General features: G+C 41.7%; 1 protein-coding gene across 3 annotated transcripts in view; it reads left to right on the plus strand.

Moving 5' to 3' along the window:
* Window positions 1–16,149, plus strand: part of EXPH5 (exophilin 5) — a 74,738-nt gene that overhangs the window by 20,866 nt on the left and 37,723 nt on the right. Inside the window, exon 1 of one of the 3 annotated variants that reach the window (XM_029208098.1) lies at window positions 3,995–4,182. The exons of the other annotated variants lie outside the window; for them this stretch is intronic. The gene's annotated coding sequence lies outside the window, so the exon portion shown is untranslated. Of the gene's footprint in view, window positions 1–3,994; window positions 4,183–16,149 lie in introns of those variants that run through there. 3 annotated transcript variants of the gene reach the window in all.

The raw sequence follows: 16,149 nt of genomic DNA on the forward strand, positions 1-16,149 counted from the left end.
AGGAAGGAAGGAAGGAAGGAAGGAAGGAAGGAAGGAAGGAAGGAAGGGTAAAATAAAATAAAGTTATTAAAATAAATAATTATTAAGAAAAAAATTTTTTTAAAAAACGGACAGATAGAACCCTAGGACAAATGGTGGAAGCAAAGCTATACAGACAAAATCTCACACAGAAGTATACACATACATACTCACAAAAAGAGGAAAAGGGAAAAAAATAATCCATCTTTCTCCCAAAGTCCACCTCCTCAATTTGGGATGATTCGTTGTCTATTCAGGTATTCCACAGATGCAGGGTACATCAAGTTGATTGTGGAGCTTTAATCCGCTGCTTCTGAGGCTGCTGGGAGAGATTTCCCTTTCTCTCCTTTGTTCTCACAGCTCCCAGGGGCTCAGCTTTGGATTTGGCCCCGCCTCTGCATGTAGGTCGCTGGAGGGGGTCTGTTCTTTGCTCAGACAGGACAGGGTTAAAGGAGCAGCTGCTTCAGGGACTCTGGCTCACTCAGGTCGGGGGGAGGGAGGGGTGCAGCAGAGGCCAGCGTGACATTGCACCAGCCTGAGGCGTGCCGTGCGTTCTCCCGGGGAAGCTGTCCTTGGATCCCGGGACCCTGGCAGTGGCGGGCTGCACAGGCTCCCCGGAAGGGAGGTGTGGATAGTGACCTGCGCTCGCACACAGGCTTCTTGGTGGCGGCAGCAGCAGCCTTAGCATCTCATGCCCGTCTCTGGGGTCCGCGCTTTTAGCCGTGGCTCGCGCCCGTCTCTGGAGCTCCTTTAAGCAGCGCTCTTAATCCGCTCTCCTCGCGCACCAGGAAACAAAGAAGGAAGAAAAAGTCTCTTGCCTCTTCGGCAGCTCCAGACTTTTCCCTGGACTCCCTCCCGGCTAGCCGGGCTTCACTAACCCCCTGCAGGCTGTGTTCACACCGCCAACCCCAGTCCTCTCCCTGCGCTCCGACCGAAGCACAAGCCTCACCTCCCAGCCCCGCCCGCCCCGGCGGGTGAGCAGTCAAGCCTCTCGGGCTGGTGAGTGCCGGTCGGCAGCGATCCTCTGTGCGGGAACCTCTCCGCTTTGCCCTGCGCACCCCTGTTGCTGTGCTCTCCTCCGCGGCTTCGAAGCTTTCCCCCTCCGCCACCCACAGTCTCCGCCCGCGAAGGGGCTTCCTAGTGTGTGGAAACCTTTCCTCCTTCACAGCTCCCTCCCGCTGGTGCAGGTCCCGTCCCTATTCTTTTGTCTCTGTTTATTCTTTTTTCTTTAGCCCTACCCAGGTACGTGGGGACTTTCTTGCCTTTTGGGAGGTCTGAGGTCTTCTGCCAGCATTCAGTAGGTGTTCTGTAGGAGTTGTTCCACGTGTAGATGTATTTCTGGTGTATCTGTGGGCAGGAAGGTGATCTCCACGTCTTACTCTTCCGCCATCTTCCTCTCGTCCCCCTCTTTTCATTTTTAACTGTTTAAACTGCAGAAGCTTTTTGTGGCCTATTTTTAAAATATCTGTCGTGTATTTTATGTGTGGTCCTCTTCCTTTCTTCCAGATGCCATAAAGTAGATAAGCATGACTTTTGGATCATGCACACTTGAGGGCAGGTCTGAGTTGCTGAATTGAGTGTAATTGAGTGTTTGCACTTGAGCCTACACTTTGCAGTCCCCTTCAGGATCACCGAAGGCCAAAGGAGAACTCTGTCTGCTGAAAGTTGTCCCCGAAGTAGCTGGTGTTGGGTACTTCACTCCTCAGAGTAGAAAAATCACTGGGGCTTGCTGAGGGGACTGCTAACAATGGCCTTCCCTCTGGGGGAGTATGTCAGGAGGGTCTGGCGATCCCTCCACTTGGCCTGCTTGCTAGTGCCTCTTCTTCCTCAAGGACATCAGTTTCTTCCCTATTCTCAGCAACCCCCAACCTCACACCCCACCAAACATTCTTAGTTGTAGGTTAGGCTATAGCACCGCCTCCACCAAAGACAACAGGAAAGGCCAGTAAAGTAGGTCATGTCTGTCCATAGCTGTTTAATTGCTTTGTCGCTGTCATCCAGGCAAAACTTTAAAAGGTTTATGAGTAACATATTCCCTCCAGGGTAGTTGTCTCCACCTTCAAAGTCACATGCACCACCCCTCACCTAGCTTTGCCTCACACCTCATACGCCCAGTTCCCCTGAGCTCTGGCTCCAGCTGCTTCCCCAGCTTTTTTCACTTCCTCCATGTGTCAGCATGTAACCACTTGTTCCGGGCCTCCCAGATCCTTAAGCAGAGTTCAAGGGGAACAAAATGATATGTAAATGTGAATTTTTTTATTATAAACAATCTTCGTGTGTCTAAAAGCCAACTAAGTGTTGTAAGTGTCACAGTTTCCAAACAGTGCTGCAAAACGATTACAGTTTTATCATCAAAGTGATTAAAATGTTTTTCTCTTCTTAGCTCATCTGAGCTTCATCTCTGAGGTACTATAGGCACTCCTAGGTGGCAACTCCTAAAGATGGAAGATTCTACACCTCCAGGGGCCTGGGTCTCTTGGGGAGGTAAGCCAGGTCCTCACTACTCCTTTGGCTTCCTTCCTGGGAGGTAGGTCATCATCAGGAGTTTTTTTTATTGTAGGTCAATCAACCGTCAAAGTTACGTGTTGGGGGTAGCCTTGCAATTTCACCTCTTTCTCTTGGACCTGCCAGATATGACAAGCTTCTCCATTTGCAGCATTAAGGCAACTGTCTTGGGAACCTGTCACTGCCTCAGGACCCTCCTCACATCACCTCACAGCATCAGGGGTCAGAGTCGGGTACCTCTGTGTTCCTCTTGAGGGTGAAAGCCCCATAGGGTAGATTTTTTTTCCAGTATATTGACTCAACAACACTTCTGTTAGGTATCAAACACTCATTTATTCACAGATGAGATCCTACCATGATCTTAGTACCAGAGATACTAAAATGCTCTCCACAATCTCTCAGTGTAGTGAAGGAGATGGATTTGAAAACAGTATATTCACTATAATGTGGCAGGTGATAAGGTAGTTGCACACAGGGACACAGAGATCATTTAACCCCATGTATGGTCTCAGGGAAGACTTGCAGGAGGAGATAAGTCACAAAGATGTGAAAGACCCTGATGGAGTTGCAGCACCATTAGCAGTGGCTAGAACTGGAATACAGAGTGAGAGCCAATGACCTGCAAGAGACGGCTTGGTACAAACTGGGGGTGAGGAGGTGCCATTGAAATGCTTAGCAAAAGAGTGACAGTGTCACATGTGCCTCTTAGGTAGATGGCTCTGTATGAAGGGTGAAGCCCAGATTAGAAGACAGATATGTTTAGGGGGCTTGACTAGGGATGAAGAGAAGGGGAAAGATTCAAGAAATATTTGCACAGTTAAATTAGCAGGACTTAGTGGCTGATTGGCTGGAGGAGGAGGGGGAAGGAGTGTTCATATGAACTTAGATTTCTGGCTTTGATGAGTTTTTGGTATTTGACCTACTGTTTACACTGAAACTGGTAGATTCAAGTGGACTCTACACTTTGTGAGTCCCGGGTGAGGTAATATATATGAATATTAAAGGACATCAATTCCTCCATCCATCAACTTCTAAACATTTAAAAATTACGTTATCTCTTGATGAATGTTATCTCTTAACAGTTAAGTTCGTTTTAGGCCTGACACTGGGATTGGGGGTGAAGGGAGGAGTAAGCAGATTTCAAAGCAGAATTCTGACTAGGGAGATTGAAGCTTGTTCCCCAGCTCCAGGCGGCCTGGTAAAGGACATCTGGGGAGAAGCGGAAAGCAGCCACCTGACAAGAGAGGAGGGGACTGATTGGCCCACAGGAACCGCCTGCCAGAGGAAACTGCAGCGGGTTTCATTTCCTCCCTTTCAGCTCTGGACTTCTATCAGGAGCTTTATCTCTCTCCTATTATAAGCAAAAATAATTAAGACCAACTAATCATTAAAACACCTTTTCCCCCCTTCCAAAGAAAAAGCAAGACATTTCATTTCAAGTGGCTGTTTCCCTCTGAAGTGGCAGTGCAGCAGCACCCTTCTCTTCATTCCGGGCTCAGCAGAAGTGTATTTCACCTTCAGCAAGTGGGGGAATCCCCTCTTCTGTGTGCCCTGCCCACCAGCCTAGGGCATTGGGGATCTTGTCCAGAAGCTTGTCCAGAGTCACTGAAGAGAGAGGCAAAGCCATCATTCTACCTTGTGCTACTCAGCACCCATCAGGTAAGATGCTGTGCACCAGGATGAAGCCCCCGGCAAACCACTGGCCCTGGTATTTCAGAATTTGCCTGAATATGTTGAACACATACCTCTAGGTTCAGAGCAGCAAGGCTGAGAATGGTATCTTCAGTAGGAACGATGATAAAGGAAAAAGGTACACCTTTCCAAGTTTAACATGATGGTAGAGTACTTAAATCCCAACATGTTTGGGGATCAAGATTAGTGATATTTTCATCTTTATTAAAATAAGAAATCATTGACAAATATTTTGAGGACCTACTATTTTTTTATGGGCTATGCAAACTTCTATGGTATATGCAAACTTCTATGGTAAATGCAAAGTGCAGAACCCAAGAAATTTATGATCTATTTGGGTAGACAATTGAAAATTTAAATAATATTATAAGGTTACACATGACTAAGTACCTAATGGGTAGTACAGACAGTAGGATTTTGGAATGAGGGTAAGATGGATGGTAGCTGAAATTATTAGGAAAGACTTCATAAAGAAACTGGCCTTGAAGGGTGGTTGGATGTGGATAAGTGGAAGGTGGATAAGGGGAGAATGACTTCCAAGTATGGCTTGTTAACACTTCCATCGAATCAAGTCTATATAACACACTTATTGAATTTTAATTTCTAGTTAGAATATGTAAATCTTCAATTCAGGAAGGCTATTCATGTCAATACTGGGAACTAAAGTCCTAAGGAAAAGAGCTAGTGTTTATTTATTGTGGGAAAACTGCTGGCTTGCTGGAGCATTCCATCAACTGAATTGTTTCCCTCATCCTCCCCAGAGATCTATTCACCCTCGGTAACTTCTGCTAAATTGTTCACTAATTTTTAGCAATCTTTCACATAGAGAATGAGATTTAGGCTAGCTGTTTATATTTTTTTCTGCAAATGATAAATAGCAGAGCAGCACAAAATCATTTTGATAAAATAGAAATTCACTGTGTCTTAAAGTGTTATGTGGCACTTTTCTCCATATCTCAGGCTTTCAGTTGAATCTGCTGAGTCAGGGAGCAGTCACCAGCTGTGTGAGTGATAGGCATGAGGCCACAAAAAGAAATCTTTGGCTTCCCCTCCAAGCCCTGTTCTTTACATAAGAGCATAGGAGCCTCCAGAAGACTTGCATGATCTTAGTGTTGAAATTTCTGTGTACCAAAGAATTGAGAGAATTTCAGAGTTTCTGGGATTCTTATTTATAACCCAATGACCAGGACAGTATTGAAAATATTAATGGATAATGGTTGACCTCCATGAGTAAATTTGGACGATTTCCCTTGATGCAAGGCCAGCAAATATAAACTTCCTATGACCATTTAAAATAAAACAAGAACAAAATGAAGTTCTTCACTCTCCTACTTCGCTTCCTTTGCTCAGATTACTCTCTGCCAATGATGGCCTGCATGCATCCCCCTTCTGTGCACGCATGCACACACACACACACACACACACACACACACACACACACACACCCTGTACCTACTTTCCAAACCATTCCACCATTCACTGGGGATAAGCATCACTAGTGAGGAACAATGGTGGATTCAGACTCTGAGCTAACAAGGCTTATCTCCCTGTCTTTAAGACCCATCTTCAGGAATGTTTTCCCAGCCCGTAGCCAGAATTAATCTTAAAGCAGGAGTCTCGGTTTTCTTTTCTTTTTTTTTTTGTTTTTTCAACAGGAAAGCCTGTTTTTGTTTTTACTGGAGGCTCAGGTGGCACATGACAGTTCATAAAATGGCTTCAGAGGTAGGGGGTAGTGGGGAAACAAAAATTAAACTGGGATGGGAAAGAAAAACAACCAGGAGGAGGTAAGAGCTGGCTGTTTCCTTCTCAGCCTGATTTAGGGGAGGGAGTTGGTGCCTCTGAACAATAAGAATGGATCCCTTCCTTTAACCCTTGGTAAGGGAGAGAAAAAAAAGCAAAAGGCTGTTGCTTTGGCCCTCCTGAGTCTCAAGGAAAAAGGGGAAAAGCCGGTGTTTTGATGTCATGAATTGTGGGAATGGGGGTAGGGAGGTGCTGGGTGGGATACAGGTCAGTTGGAAAAACTGGCAGATACCAGATGGTGGCTCTGGGTGTGCTTTGAGTTGGAATCACTCCAGTATGGTGGTTGGAGGGTCCCCACTGTTGATGGGGGCTGAGGTCTCCGGGGCTGTGGGCTGCCTGGGTCCAGGGGGCTGCTGCCATCTCTGCTGGACGTAGGGGCAGTTTTGTGGGCGCTGGGGCTCAGGCCGGGAACAGTCAGTGGGGCCTTGGCTGGGCTTGGTAAGAGTCTCGTTTTTCTATTATGTGATTGATATAGTAAGAAATATATATAGTTTAGGTATTCATCCCAGGTTCCTGGCACAGAACGTCTAAAGCCCTTAATATATCCTGAGTGGGAGGGGTAAGAGGAGTATCTTTTGTTATTCATTATAAGCCCCTTTCAACCACCTGAGTTTACATTAATGTGGTGACTCTTGGAGGATGGGGGCTGGTTGCCAGAGGAACCAATCATGTGATTAGAGGGCTGGAAATTTTAGCCACCCCCTAACTTCACCCCCGCCTTAATCACCAATGGCCAGTTATTTTATTAGTTATGCATACATAATGAAGCCTCCATAAAAGCAATAAACAACAAAGTTCAGAGAGCTTCTGAGTTGGTGAACAAGAATGCCTCTACATGCCAAGAGGTGGCATATCCTAAACTCCATAGGGACAGAAGCTCCTGTGCTCAGGACCCTTCTGGATCTTGTCATATATATCTCTTCATCTGGCTATTTATTTGTATCCTTTAAAATATCCTTTGTAATAAATTGGTAATAGTAAGTAAACTATTTACCTGGGTTCTGTGAGCGGTTCTAATAAGTTGTCAACCCTGAAGAGGGGGTCATGGAAACCCCCAATTTACAGCCCGTCAGTCGAAGTCCTAGAAGTCTGGACTTGAGGTTGGTGTCTGAAGTGGAGTTAGTTTTGTGGGACTGAGCCCTTAACCTGCGGGGTCTGCACTAACTCAGAAGTGTTGTGAATAGAGAATCTGTTTTTCTTTTAAAGGTCTATCATGTCCTGTGTTATATCACAGCTATTTTGTACGTATCTTTTCCTACTGTTAGATCTTAAATTTCCTAGTGCTTTCAAGTCATTCTTACAAATTTAAATTCTCATTACAGTTTAATTGAATCTTTTTTTTTTTTCACTCAAAGAACATTTTTCAAACCTTTAGTTGTGTCAGCCCTGAGTTAATCATGGGACAAAAAACTGTTTAAGGAAGGGCATTGCAAACCAAAGAGAAACTTGGAAAAAGGCCCAGAGAGCATGCAAAGAGTTTGGAATGGTTGGTACATAGGGTTTAAATGAGAGGGTAATGGGAAACAAGTCCAGACAGGTAAGTGTGGGGTCTGGTCATGAAGTTTTACATATGAGGAAAATGAGACACATAGATGTTATTTGATCAGCCACAGTAACAAAGGGATTAGAACCCATCTGATTGTTCCCACCATCCAGGACCAGCAACTTTACATAAGCTCAGACAGTGATGTTATGCAACCATGCCAGTCTGAGGCAACTGGGTGGGGAAAGATGAAAATACTGCAGAGAGCATCTGTGACAATCGCGTCTGTGTGGTCGGGCCACACGATGCCTCTCTTTGTACTTCCATAGAGGCAAGAGCAATAGGAAGCAAACAACCAAGAAAACTAGGTGCTCTGAAGACAACATCTAGCACTGCTCTGTGGCAAGTAGTAGTGGCCAACCTGAGCCCCCACTTAGTAACCCACAGACTGGTCTGTGAGCTACACTTCGAAGCAAATACCAAGAATTGCCAGCTCTGCCATTCTTTTGGCCTTTGCCTTGAGATTCAAAGAACTAATATTTTCAGTGATACCTGAGTTACAATAATAAGCAAAGGTGTTGAGCAGGTAAGTCATTAAAAAATGACACATAGCCTATAAACATATGAAATAATGTTCAACCTCTCCAGTAATAAAAGAAAATTTTTAATGAAAAAATTATTTTTTTCTTATTAGATATCAGATTATCAAGATTAATAATAACAATAATAACTACTGTTGGCAAGGATATGGGAAAATTGGCACACATGTAGAATCTGCTGGTTGGAGAAAAATTTGATGTAAGCTTTCCACAGAGCAATTTGTCAATGTATTTCATCAGTCATTAAAACATGGTCATTCTTTCTGACAATTCTACTTCAAGGAAATTTATCCTAAGAAGCTAATTAGAGAGGTGCACAATGCTAGGCTGGAACTACGTTCATTTCAACATTATGGCTGTGAAAAATTAGAAATGACTCATGTATCTAATGTTAGGGGGGTAGGTACATATCCTATGGCACAAAGACACAATGGTAAAAGGATATTGATGTAGTGCAGCATTCTTAATATAATGCTAAGTGGGAAATGTTGGCTGCAAAACAGTATTTATAGTTTAAAAACATTTTGAAAAATGTATACATGTATAACTGGCATGTTGAGAAATCAGGACTCATGGGATATAATCAGAAAGCACCTTTAGTTTTGCCTTTAAATGCCACTGGATAAAAACATGGGCTGTCCCATGACTTTTCTGCTCACTCTCAGGTAGTAAACATCCTTTGGTCACTTGAAGACACAAAACCACTGTCTCAATTCAATACAATAATTAGATTGTCCAGTCCCTGATTAATTCCAGTGTTATTCAGAGCAGCAGCCATTTCCTCTCACACAGCCACAGCTTGCGGCAGTGAGAAGCCTGTAACAGTAAGGAGGGGTTTGATCCTACCTTTTCCCTGTCAGCCTCTACTCTCCATCCCCTCGAAGGTAGTTCTTGACCATTCCAGAGTTGAAGTGGAGGATGGAGGGGAGGAGAGGTACATGTTTGGGTGGGGGTGTATGTTAGGAAGCTCTTTCTTGACTGGGGTGGCTTCACGGTCTCTGAGGCCGGGCAGGTGTTTAAATATGCCTCTTGTGTGCTCAGGTGGGGTTTTCAGGCTCTCTTGATACCATGATGTGCCCTCCCCTGCTCTCTGCCAACCCCTCCATGTCCCTAGGAATCTTATGATTCACTCACAGCCTTTCTATTAAGGTTTCTTCGCCTCTTGAGCCAGCTATCGTGGACATGAACTAAGAGAACCTCAGCCCCCCCTCAGCCTCTCCTGTGGCCCATGTCTTGTCCATGAGAAATGCGTAGAACTGTTCATGCATGAGAAACTCTGGAAGTGAGGACTGACTGCCAGCTGAGCAATCTCCCTTCAGTCTCCCCTTACTTCCCTCACTCTAGGCTGGCTGGCCCCAGTTTCTCAAACTTATGCTTCTTAGGCAGGAGTTAGACACCAGTTGTCCTTTCCCCAAAACTCTAAAGGACATATATTAAGCTCTTTCAGTGGTACTGTTGAAGCCCCTCTGTAAAAAAAGACTCTGTGTCTCTGCTCTTCTGAACCAATGTGGGTAAGGGGACTTGTTACCCTACCATGAGATCCACCCTCTTAACAGATTTTTCAGTGCACAGGACAGTATTGTTACCTACAGGCACAGTGTTGTACAGCAGATCTCTAGAATTTATTCACTCATGAATAAATGAAATTTTATACCTGTTAATTAGCAACTCCTCATTTCCCCCTCCCCCAACCTCTGGCAACCATCAATATATTCTTTGCTTTTATGAGTTTGACTATTTTAGAAACCTCATATAAGTGGAATCATGTATTATTTGTCCTTCTGTGATTGGCTTCTTTCATTTGTCATAATGTCCTCAAGGTTCATCCATGTTGCATATTGCAGGATTTCCTTCTTTTTTACAGCTGAATAATATTCTATTATATGTATATACCACATTTTCTTTTACCAGTTCATCTATTGATGGGCATTTAGATTGTTTCTACATCGTGGCTATTATTCATAATGGTGCAGTGAACAAGGGAGTGCTAATATCTTTTCTAGACTCTGATTTCAATTACTTGGGATAAATACCCAGAAATGGGATTGCTATATCATATGGTAATTCTATTTTTAATTTTTTGAGGAACCTCCATGCTGTTTTCCATAATAACTGCACCATTTTGGATTCCCATCAACAGTGCACAAGGGTTCCAATTTCTCTACATCCTTGCCAACACTTGCTGTCTATTATTATTATTATTATTACTACTACAATGGCCATCCCAACAGGTGTGAGGTGATCTCATTGTGGTTTTGATTTGCATTTGCCTGATGATTGCTGACATTGAGCATCTTTTTATATATCTATAGGTCATTTGTATGCCTTCTTTGGAGAAATGTCTATTCAAGTCCTTAGCCCATCTTTAAATTAGGTTATTAGGTTTTTTGCTATTGAGTTGTAGGAGTTCCTTGTATAACTTAGAAATTAACCTTTTATCAGAAATATAGTTTGCACATATTTTCTCCTATTCCATAGTTAGCTTTTACACCCTACTGGTTGTTTCCTTTGCTGTGCAGAAGCTTTTTAGTTTGATATAGTCCTCTTGTCTACTTTTGCTTTTGTTGCCTATGCTTTTGATGTCATATCCATGAAATCACATCACACGTCCTGATGTCAAAATATATTACAAAGCTACAGTAACTAAAACAGTATGATACTGGTGTAAAGATAGATATATAGACCAATGGAACAGAACAGAGAGTCCAGAAATAAATCCATACATATATGTCAACTGATCTTTTTTTTTTTTAATATTTATTTGTGTATTTATTTTGGCTGCACCAGGCTCCAAGTTGCGGCATGCGGGCTTCTTAGTTGCAGCATGCAGACTCCTTAGTTGTGGCACGCGGACTCCTTAGTTGCAGCATGCATGTGGCATTTAGAACCTGGGCCCCCTGCACTGGGAGCATGGAGTCTTACGCACTGGACCACCAGAGAAGTCCCAATGTCAACTGATCTTTGACAAGGGTGCTAAGAATACACGAAGTACAAAGGATAACCTGTTCAAAAAATGATGTAGGGAAAACTGGATATCCACATACAAAAGAATGATATTGGACCCTTGCCTTACCGCATACACAAATATCAACTCAAAAGGCTTACACGTAAGACTGGAAACTGTAAAAGCAGAAGAAAACATAGGATAAGGTCTTTGACTTTCTTTCTTTTTTTTTTTTTTTTTTTTTGGTTTGTTTTTATAAATCCTACCAAACAAATTCTCCTACTGGTCTTCTCACAATTCAATTGAGTATGTGGAATCACTTGCTTTCATGCCTCAGCTAAAACTGAGACAGGCTGGGTCTCAGTATAACATCCTGTTACCCCTGCTTTAAAATGCTCTGTGGACATAGGCACACACAGCAGTATCTCTGGTTGTGGGGATTATGAGTGACTTTTTTTTTCAAGCTTTTCTGCAATTTTCAAGTCTTCTGTACTGAGTGTAACTTCACTTTAATAATTAGAAAAACAATGAACTTAAAAATTGTACAATAGCAAATCAAAGTCAGTTTTGTTGACATTAGAAATTTCCTGTCCCAACCCTGAAGAATTCCCTTGTAAAAAGATTTCTACATGTAGCTATGGCTGGCTGTTTTCATTATGCCCTTTCAGATGACAAGGAACACGCTCTAGTTTACCTCAAGTGATGGGTGGCACTCTATTGTAAGTCTGCAGTGGGGAATTAAGGAAACAACAGCCTCAGCTTGCACAACCAGTCCTTGGGAACAAGAACAGTGATCACAACATAGCAACATTCTGGTGCCAATCAACCAGGCTGGTAATCTACAAGACTCGTGGCTCAACTACTTTGCTCTGCTTTTCCCTGTTCACTTCCATGGCCATGGTTGATTTTCTTCTTGCAACTTTCCTTTCTGCTTCACGGCTTCTGCCTATTCCAGACTCTATTTCCTCATGGCTTCTACTTCTGGTACTGCTTAATGCCTTCTCAATGTCTCTCTCAGCCGCTGTGTCACTTTAGTGTGTCTTACTTGTCATAATGATTTCAAGACATGTCAAGAGGAAGGATATGAATAAGTTGTTAATTACTCTCCAAAATAGAGCACATCAGTTAGGCAGCATTCTTTTTTTTTTTAATATTATTTTATTTTTTGAGTTTTATTTTTTTTTATACAGCAGGTTCTTATTAGTTATCTATTTTATACATATTAGTGTATATATGTCAATCCCAATCTCCCAATTCATCCCACCACCACCGTCCCCACCCACCCCTTGGTGTCCATACGTTTGTTCTCTACATCTGTGTCTCTATTTCTGCCTTGCAAACCAGTTCATCTGTACCATTTTTCTAGATTCCACATATATGCGTTAATATATGATATTTGTTTTTCTCCTTCTGACTTACTTCACTCTGTATGACAGTCTCTAGGTCCATCCACATCTCCACAAATGACCCAATTTCGTTCCTTTTTATGGCTGAGTAATATTCCATTGTATATATTGCCACATCTTCTTTACCCATTCATCTGTCAATGGCATTTAGGTTGCTTCCATGACCTGACTATTGTAAATAGTGCTGCAATGAACATTGGGGTGTATGTGTCTTTTTGAATTATGGTTTTCTCTGGGTATGTACCCAGTAGTGGGATTGCTGGGTCATATGGTAATCGTACTTTTAGTTTTTTAAGGAACCTCCATACTGTTATCCATGGTGGCTGTATCAATTTACATTCCCACCAACAGTGCAAGGGGGTTCCCTTTTCTCCATACCCTCTCCAACATTTGTTGTTTGTAGATTTTCTGATGATGTCCATTCTAACCGGTGTGAGGTGATACCTCATTGTAGTTTTGGTTTACATTTCTCTAATAATTAGTGATGTTGAGTAGCCAGCATTCTTGCTCATGTTTAGCTTTTGGGTCAATCATGAATCCCTGGTTCAGTTGATTAGGGTCAGGAATGTGAAAAATTTTGGATCACATAACCCAAAGCATAGCAACTACCCATGACAATTTTGCTAGTGAAATAGGCTCCCAACATATCATGGACTGCCCGTATGCTAGAAAAGCGGTCCATGTCTTTCAGACAGACCTAACACCATGTTTAATTCATTACCTCTATGGTTTAATTGAGTCCTATTTTTGGATATCAGTAAAGGGGCCAGAATTTACAAAACAAAACAAGATGGAGAGAATCAGATATCCAGATTTATTCTTCTATGCTATACATTACTTCATCACATCCTACCTGAAAGAAAACAAACATTTTTGCAAACAAATCCAAAGTGATTCAAAACCAAATAATGGCTTTTAAAATTTAATGTCATTGTTAATAAAGAATAGACCACACCCATCTACAATACCAAGTAAACCGTTCTTTTCATTTCCACTTTTCTTCTGTAAAATACACCTGGCATTACTACTTCATTACAACTGACATTTCTTCTCATTTTTGAGAAATGGTTGACTGTTTACAGATTAAGTACAATTCTGTACCTCTTCTTGATGCACTGAGACATATTCATGTAAAGTACATAATAGCTTCTGATGTTACATTATCATTTTTATTGTGTAACAAAGCTTCATTTAGGACTTTTTTCCAAAGAGCCATTGAGATTTTATGATAAAGCATTTAATACATTATAAAGAATGATCACAATTTTTTTTTGTTATTGAGAAAGAAAAATTTAGATACTAGAATCTGAAAGTTAAAATGATAGTAATAATGCATAACAACAGTATTGCCAGTAAAATATCTTTTATATGTGTTAAGTTTCCATAAGTAAGTTACATAATTTGGAGTAGAGACAAACATTTGTACTGCTGGCATTACTTCATTTCACCCGAGGTACTGATTTTGTTATAGAATTATTCTAGGAGTGCTTAAGAGTATGTTTGGGTAAATAAATGTAACTACATCTAGAGACAAAAAACTTAATAAGCTCTTCTGGATGAGATAATACCATATGAAAGCAGTTTGGGATATCTAATCAGAAGAGTAATAATTATCATTAATACCATTTAGCAGAGAGATTAAAGGGAAATGTTCAAAGCAAGCCCTTTGGGATATGATTCTGCAGTAATTTCTGATGAGGTGGAATGTTGGCTTGTCAGGTCAGTAGATGGCAAGAAGCCCTTTAAAAAATACCCAAGCTGATCATTGTGAGGCAAGTTTGCTAGAGAGCACTTGGAAAAGCAGCAGCCCTTTGGATAAGGATTACTTCAAGGGTTAACTCCTTTTGAAAATGTATTGCAAATTGTAATCCAAACCAGTGAGCTTTAATTGATGCCCACGTCAAACTTTCTTTGAATCGTGAAGTGGGTAATGGTTTGCAAGCCATGGACTTTCTGAACCTCCATTATCCCTGATGGGAACCCAGAGGTTCCCATGGTGGTGGCATTTAGGAAACCTCAAGCATTTTCTCAGCATTCTGTGTCCCAAAGCAAAGACTAAATAGCCATTTGAGAACTATCTTTCTTTCCCCCTCGGCTTACATATTTGGTCAGTGTGTAGGTAGGGGTGTGGCGGAGGGAGTCTCATGTTACATTAAGTTCCTTAAAGTTAAAGCTACTTCCAAAATGTTGGATTTGAGTTGATTTTCTAACATCTTTAAGTTTTCATGATACAGAGAATTAATTAGTTAAGTATGATAATTGTGGGTATTGAGACAGTGAAGGCAATATAGTCTTGTGACCTTTCTGTCTGGACCTGGAATGAAACTATGGGGGCATCACTTTCTTTCAACCTTGTGGAATTGCCTAGGCTCCTCTGAGAACGTTTCTCTTTCTGTATTTTTTCCCTGTCAGGACACATTATAAGAATTAACATTAAATTGCCTGAATATGTGGAAAAAAAAAAAACATGCTCTGCATTCTTATTCATGAAAATGAAAGAATGCACCAGATTTGCACTAGAACAGTTGTCTTGCTACCTAACTCTATATAACTAACAGTGTAGAGAGTGTGGTCAGAATTTTGGATGTAGTTGTCTTTGAGAAGAAGCCATGAATAATATAATAAACAAAGCCAAGATGTTGAGGTAATATACTTTATCTATTGATCAAAACTTATTGGCTCTAACCTGCCTTGCAGTTGTCCTAGTCATATAACAGCCTTACAAGAGGCATTCATATCCAATTCTGTAGCTCTGAGCAGCTTCCCTACACTTGTAAAACCCTAACATTCAACTTGAATTAACTAACCCTTGCCTTACAAGTTTCAGTGGAAGATGTCTAAGCATCTGTGTAAAGAGAATAAGTGAGAAGCAAAGGCTAAAAACTCTAGTTTTTAATTTTCTTGTATTCCTTTGTTGGGTTATTCAACAAATATTTAGTCACTGTTTGCTGTGTGTTCAGAATGTCTGGCACTCTGCTTAAGGAGCTGGCAATCCAGTGATGAGACACCCAGTGTGAAAAGAAGTTCAGAGACAAGTGAGCATTGAATAATTCAGGCTCTGGAAAACAATCTGGAAATAACTGTACTCACTCAACACATGTTATCATGCTGGGTAGTGGGATCTGAGGCTAGGTAGAAGCCTAACTCATTCACTTACCACTGTATAACCACAGGCAAGATTTTTCACACTTCATGGTTTCAACTCCTTTTACTGTAAAATGAATATAATAATACCTACCTCGCTGGGCACCCATAGTGATAAAATGAGATAATGCATGTGGAAGCACCTAACACAGTGGCTGTCACACAACGTATGCTTAACATTTAATTCCAGGTGCACGCCCCTCTGCAGGGAATGATGTGCTGTGACAGGGTGCAAGGTTCCCATAACATTCAGCAGCATCATGAAGGTACTAGATATAACATGAAATATTGTCTTCATCTTCCATAAAGTTATTGTCAGTTTGACAATAAATCCTCTTCTAGTTGTTTTATTTTAAGCATGTGATGGATCCAGAGTGAAGAAGCAGAAAGAAAGAGTGAAGGGAGTGAAAGGGCAATTGACACATGAGTACAATATGAATAATTGGGACTCTTCAGGCTGAAATACAGAGGCCCAAGGGAGACAGAGTTCGAATCTTATGAGCTCTCAGACAGAGCTGAATATGGATTTGTTCACCATGTCTTGAAATATTAGGGTAT

The sequence above is a fragment of the Monodon monoceros genome, unplaced genomic scaffold (genome assembly GCF_005190385.1).
Source record: "Monodon monoceros isolate NGI ecotype Baffin Bay Population unplaced genomic scaffold, NGI_Narwhal_1 Super_Scaffold_7, whole genome shotgun sequence".
Classification (NCBI taxonomy): domain Eukaryota; kingdom Metazoa; phylum Chordata; class Mammalia; order Artiodactyla; family Monodontidae; genus Monodon; species Monodon monoceros.